The following is a 7,512-nucleotide window of genomic DNA, read 5'->3' on the forward strand; positions in this document are numbered from 1 at the left end:
AAAATCTATTACACTGACCCTATGACCTGTTTATTTCAATTGTGATTTGCTTGAACTTCTTCATGAACATTAGCACGTAATTGTCATCTATTGCAGAGTTTGTACACTTTAACTTCAGGACTACTTTTTAAAGCCTATCAAAGATAAATCCAAGTAAAAAAAATCACTATAAATTCATAAAATAGGGACATTATTAAAATAAAAAGTTAAGATGAATGTGACCAGTTATTTACTAAAATAGTTGGAAAATATTGATGAGCTGTCATAAACAATTATATATACACACACACACACACAAACATACACACATGCCTCCACATTTGTTCTATTTTGTCCTCACTGATGGTAAATTTATTTCAATATTATATCTCTTTGAAGGCTGGCATCTGTAAATAATTGAGGTAATCTGAAGTAGTGTTGATCATATTTATGTAATTTAGAGTGTTGAAATTTATTTCATGTATATGAAATATAACTTCTAATGACTTCAAATTATAATTCTGAGTTTTAACTTTTATGATCCCACAATGCAAGTCCAATGTATCTTGTATGTAAACGTTTATCAAATATTTGAGGATTTTGATATATATTGTATTTTCTGCATTTTATTCTCTGAATTACACTCCCCGGTTCCCTAAAAATTTTCTGATTTTTCTGTCACCATAATCAGACTTCTTGAATACAACCTAATCTTTTTTCAATGCTTCTCCTAAAATGTTGTGCTTATAAAGATATATATTTAATGGCAGGAAAAAAACCTACAGTCCAAGTATATGTCAGTCAGAGGATGTACTCCAAAAAATCCAGTTTATCAGTTGTAATAAAAATTCAACATAAGAAATATATTGCTAGAGCATAGCCTGAAGGATAGCAGTCCATACAATCATTAAGTAACCCTACAATCTTTTTTAGATTAAATCAGACAATTAGGAAATTCCCGTAAGATTATCTAAATTCCCTTTTGCTTTGTCCATGACAGAATCAGATTAAATTGAAGAACATTAGAAGAATAGTCCTTGGAAACTCGTCACTCTTTTTTTCCGTATTTATACTTAAAAATGTTTGTCATTATATCACCCCATGCCCATTTAGGATAATGTGTCCCTCTTCAAATTGTGTACAAGAAACTTTGAAGCCATATTTTGGCTCACATTTTAGAAGAGACTAGCACATCATTCAACAGATTTTGTGGGCAAAGATCATACCTAATTAATTCTCACTTTACTTCCTTAATTTCTCAGTTTACTTAAAATATTTATGTAAAGCAGTACCATTCTTTTAAATAACAAATTGACTAGTGAATGAGAAAATAAAATAAACCATGACTTGCTTATAGAACAAGATCCTGTAGCAGGTAAAGTTACCTACTTTACTTTTACAACGATATGAGACATGGTAGTTAAAAGGTTTTATGCACATAAAGGCTACTAGAATCCACCTATGTTTCATGAAAAAATTTACATTTTTCCCCACAAATGAATATTTTTGCCATGTGACAAATAGATACTTATTGAGTGGTGGTGGCAAAAAGGTAGACATAGAATGGCATTTTCCCAAACCTTATAATCTAGTCGCAAGAGATAAGAAAGTAATACACAAAAAGTTATAGTGACATGCACATTGTAAATTGAATAAAGGACAAGGAATATTCAGAAAGATTGGGATGAGGTTAGTAATGCTCCCTAGAGAAAATGACTGTAAGGTGTTATAATGGAAGAAGTGGAAATTAGATAGAGAATGAAAAGGACTAATGCATTCCAAGCAAAAGGAATATAATTTATACCTAGGGGTTGTAGTAAAAAGCAGGATGAGATTCCTGGAAACAAAGTAGTGTGTAGATGCTGAGACCTATACATTGAAGAAGGGCTAAGTAGTTGCATCTTTTTCTTGTTTTCCTCATGAACACCTTGTTCCAGTTGTCTATTACTGCTTAAAATTCCACTCTAATATTTAGTGACTTAAAAATAACAAAGACTTATTATTATTTTTTTTCATAATGCTGTGAGTTGGCTGGGCAGTTCTTGCCTCATCTCATCTGGCTCCCTCATGCAGCTGCAGCCATGGACACTATAACCGGATTTCGGGAGTTCAGGTGATCTCATTCACCAACTTTCAGCCAGTTGCTGCTGGCTGTCGGCTTGGACATCTTAGATTTTTTCTACAGGCTCTCACTTGCCAGTAGGCTAGCTAGACTGGCTTTTTCACTGTATAGCAGACTCAAGTTCTAAGAGGTCCAAGTGCCATTTTTTCACATTCTGTTACCCAAAGCACGTTAACAAACCAGTCAAACTTAAAGGGAGGAAAATGGGCTTCATGTCTTGGTTAGGAAGCAATAAAGTCTCTTTCCCTGTGAGTAAGAAACAAATTACTGCAGTCATCTTTGTCAACAATCTATTAACACTGCCACTAGTAGCCCAGTGTATCAGGAATGTCATTGTGACAGACCAAAAGCAGAAAGACTCATTATATGAGATGGACATGCCCCTACAAAATGGAAAACGTTTTTTAAAAAATGGGTGTGTACTAGGCTGGAGGACAATTTTTTTTAAATGACCAAAAGATGGCAATATGTGTTATAACAATTCATATAGACAGGCTATTTAGAACGTAGGGAGTCTAGCATCAATTTCTATGAAAAACTGATTGTTTTAAGCCTTCATTTGAAGTGTTTAAAAAACATCTGCATGTTAGAGTCTTTTTTTTTCTTATAGTATAAAATTTCTTAGTTTAAGCAAACATAAAAACTAAAAATATTACTTAAATTTACAGCACACCTTTGAAAGGAAAGAAAAAGCTGAAGAATAAAAATATAATCCTTAATTTTTGCAATTTAAAATACAAAGGACTTTTATTTGCTTTATCTTACTTAAAATCTGTAACAACTCTGAAAAGTAAATCTCATTATCCTACTTTAAAGATAAGAAAAGTGAAAGTAGGCACCTTGCAAAAAGTCTTGTCTCTTATTCTAAATGAGCTAAATCAGAAAAGGAAATTTGGTCTCAGTCTGAGAATTGAGAAGATGGAGAGTCTGGACCATTTCCAAGATTGTGTTCCTTCAGTTGACACTGAATCAGCAAACAATTAGTGTAGGAGACACACACAGCCATACAGAAGGATAACAGGGAGAGAATGCAGTTTCTCACACAGGATGCCTGAAGTTCTGTAGTCAGCATGAAACCCGGGGATGCTCTGAGTTGAGAGGACCAAGTAGCTGCAGGTTCCCTGCCTTAGATAGTCTGGCAAAGAGGCCACATCAGCTCCCAAGAATTTATCTACTGCCTAAGGCGTTCTTACTGTGCATATTACACTGGTCTGGGTTCTATTACTAGGTTTCAAGTTCTGAAATCTTTACTTTTTCTAAAACATTAAATTGCTTACCAGTTGAGATATGTACAATTTCTAAATCTCTAATTATTTTTTGTTTTTGATTGATTCTCCCTCTGTTGCCAGGCTGGAGTGCAATGGTGCAATCTCTGCTCACTGAAACCTCTCCTCATGGGTTCAAGCATTCTCCTGCCTCAGCTTCCCAAGTAGCTGGCATTACAGGAGCCCGCCACCGCACCTGACTAATTTTTGTATTTTTAATAGAGGTGGGATTTCACCATGTTGACCAAGCTGGTCTTGAACTCCTGACCGCAAATGATCTACTTGCCTGGGCCTCCCAAAGTGCTGTAATCATAGGTGTGAGGCACCATGCCCCAGGCCCAAATAACTAATTCTGATTTTAAATAATTAATGTGAGACATATTGCATCCAAAATAATGGGGACATATCTAATTATACAGCACCTCTGTGTCATGCTAATAAATTATATGACAAATATGCTCACCAGAAAAGATTTCTGTTAAGCCTAGCTTATAGATTTAAAGATTTTTTTCTCTTTAGAATCATGCTTTAAAAGTATTTACAGGAAATATTATGTAGTGAAATATTTTGAGTGAAAGTAAGAAAACTATGTCCTCAAATGCTTCTAAGATTTTGTCTTAAATTTGGAAATATTTATATAACATCTTATGATAAGATGACCATTACTTTTCTAGGTCACTTAAACTTCAAAATATGGCAAAAAGCAAACATTGACCTTTTTCTGCATTTGAATACAAAAATGAAAAGCTTCCTTATTTTTGATTCTTTACTTTTTGGACTATCTCCAGGGAAGCTCTGCTTCACTGCAGATTGAGTGGGTTAACCTGTTGCCCTCAGGACTATCTGTCTCTGTGGAACTCTACTCATTCATCCTCAAAGGCACCTTTGCCTTCACAGCCATACAGCAGAGAAGTTTTCATACAGAGTGAATTAATCATATTTTTGTCAGACTGCACACAAAATAAGTCACTTGATGCAACAGAGCAAATTGTTAGCTGTAAGTTCACTCCGTTAGAGTTTTACAGTTGATTTTAGTTATATTCTTCTAGGAGACAGGCAGGATTGATGGTAGGATAAAATATTTTAATTTTCAATTTGCTAAAATGCAGCGCTCAACTTCAATAACAAAGCCTAAAGTAACTCTAGTAAGATGGTACTATTATATGGAAATAACATTTATTATATTTTTATCAGGAGTTCTAATGTATTTTCTTGAGCCAAATTGTGAATTATTTAAAGTAATATAGGTATTAATATTTATATGGGTTATAATTTATTTTAAATAATTAAAACTTTATTGTAATTTTAACTTACATTCCAGCAGTTTAGAGTATTTAGTATTTTATGTCAATAGTTTCATCTAGAAAATGACTTTCTTTTGTCTTATCTTTTTCTACAATCTCAGCTACTAACTATGCTGAAATTTATGTAAGCAAATTTACCCCCTTAAAACTTGTCCCATGAGACAGCAGAGAAAAAAATCTGAAAGAGAATCCCATAAACTATACCTCGTTTTAAACAGCCTAAAGAGATATGGAAACGTGGATTTCAGCCAAGAAAAGAAAAAGAGTAATTGGAAACTAAATTAATTTTAGAAGTTATAAAGAAATAAGTACCAGTAATTGGTAGATATAATATTAGGGTAATTTAGAAATACACATTTTAAACATTTTTTAAACAGAAAGCTCCTTAGAAGCTTTCTGTATGTATGCCTAGTCTCTTATAGACACAATTATCATATGATCATTTTAGAGCAATTTTATTGTCTTTGACTTCCAAGAGAGGTTTTTATGGAAAATAGTGCGTCGAGTGTTTCACAGTTAAAACATTGTAGCCAGTTGTATAAAATTATAATTATCAAAAATCTTTTTTCTTTTTAATTTGGTACAACCACAAGCTATTGATCCTGCAAGGCTATGGCAAAGAATCCTTTTGTTCCTAAATCTGTTAAGAGTATGTTTTCTCAATGATGTCCACTCACACCTGAATACTTTAATACATATCAACTAAAAACAAGGACATTCTTCTGTATAGTCACAAAATGCAGCCATTAAGTCAGGTCATTAACATTTATATAGTTCTACCATCTAGTCCAAAGACTCTATTTACATTTTGCAAATTTTCTTAATGATGTTCTTTATGGTAAAAGGAACAAATACATTATCACCTTTTTCATTTTGTTGTCATGAACTTTTTTTTTATTCTGTAGCAGTTGTTTTGACTTTCATGGAGTTGATATTTTATATATTATTGGATATAACATTTTACAGAATGCATCTCAAATTGCATTTATAGAATATATTGATACTGTTAAATTTAGCTTATTTGTTTTGCACAGGAATATTACAGAAATAAGGGTGTGATCTCCTTCCTTTGTATCAGATGTATAAATTTGAATTTGTTTTATTCAGCTGTGCTATCTCAGTGCCTGGTTTTTACATAATATCAAGAAAACTTGCATTGAAGAGGTTGGGAACAACAATCATGTAAATGTGTGAATTTGTATTTGCTGCTAGGATAACTGACTACCCATATGCAAAAGATTGAAACTGAACCCATCCCGTGCACCATATACAAAAAACTCAAGATGGATTGAAGACTTAAATTTAAATTCAAGACCATAAAAACCCTGAAAGACAATCTAGGCAATACTATCCTGGACATAGGAATGGGCAATGATTTCATGACAAAGATGCCCAAAGCAATCTTAACAAAACTAAAAATTGATAAATCGGGTTCAAGTACTAAAGAGCTTCTGTGCCACCAAAGAAACAATCAGCAGAGTAAACAGACAACCTATATAATGGAGAAAATATTTGCAAACTATACATCTGACAAAGGTCTAATATCCAGCATATACAAGAAACTTACATATTTACAAGAAAAAAAAAGCCACATTAAAAAATTGGTGGAAAATATGGATATCACCACTGATTCAACAGAAATAGAAACCACCATCAGAGATTACTACAAACAACTCCATGCACATAAACCAGTAAATCTAGAAGAAATGGATAAATTCCTGGACACTTACACCCTCCCAAGACTAAACCAGGAAGAAGTTGAATCCCTGAAGAGACCAATAATAAAGTCTGAAGTTGAGGCAGCAATTAGAGCCTACCATCAAAAAAAATCCAGGTCCAGATGGGTTCACAGCCAAATTCTACTATATGTACAAAGAGACCCTTGTACCATTCCTTCTGAAACTATTCCAAACAAGGCAAAAAGAGAGAATCCTCCCTAACTCATTTTATGAGACCAGAATCATCCTGATACCAAAACCTGACAGAGACACAACGAAAAAAGAAAACTTCAGGCCAATATCCTGATGAACATGGATGCAAAAATCTTCAATAAAATAGTGGCAAACTGAATGCAACAGCATATCAAAGAGCTTATCCATCACAATCAAGTAGGCTTCATCCCAGGGATGCAAAGCTGGTTCAACATATGTAAATCTATAAACGTAATTCATCACATAAACAGAACCAAAGACAAAAACCACATGGTTGTCTCAATAGATGCAGAGAAGGCCTTCGACAAAATTCAACAGCTTTTTATGCTAAAAACTCTTAATAAACTAGGTATTGATGGAATGAACCTCAAAATAATAAAAGCTATTTATGACAAACCCACAGGCAATATCATACTGAATGGGCAAAAACTGGAAGCATTCCCTTTGAAAACTTGTCACTAGCCTAGGTTGCCCTTTCTCACCATTCCTATTCAATATAGTATTGGAAGTGCTAACCAGAGCAATCAGGAAAGAGGAAGAATTAATATTATGAAAATGGCCATAATGTCCAAAGTAATTTATAGATTCAATGCCATCCCTATCAAGCTGCCATTGACCTTCACAGAACTGGAAAAAACCACCTTAAACTTCATATGGAACCAAAAGTGAGTCCACATAAGCAATCATAAGCAAAAAGAACAATCACAAGCAAAAAGAACAAAGCTGGAGGCATCATACTTCCTGACTTCAAACTATGTTACAAGGCTACAATAATCAAAGCAGCATGATACTCATACCAAAACAGAGATATAGACCAATGATACAGAACAGAGGCTTCTGAAGTCAGGCCACACATCTACAACCATCTGTTCTTTGACAAACATGACAAAAACAATCAATGGGGAAAGGAT

This window comes from Sapajus apella, unplaced genomic scaffold, assembly GCF_009761245.1.
Source record: "Sapajus apella isolate SASKATOON/1434 unplaced genomic scaffold, GSC_monkey_1.0 scaffold25, whole genome shotgun sequence".
Lineage (NCBI taxonomy): Eukaryota > Metazoa > Chordata > Mammalia > Primates > Cebidae > Sapajus > Sapajus apella.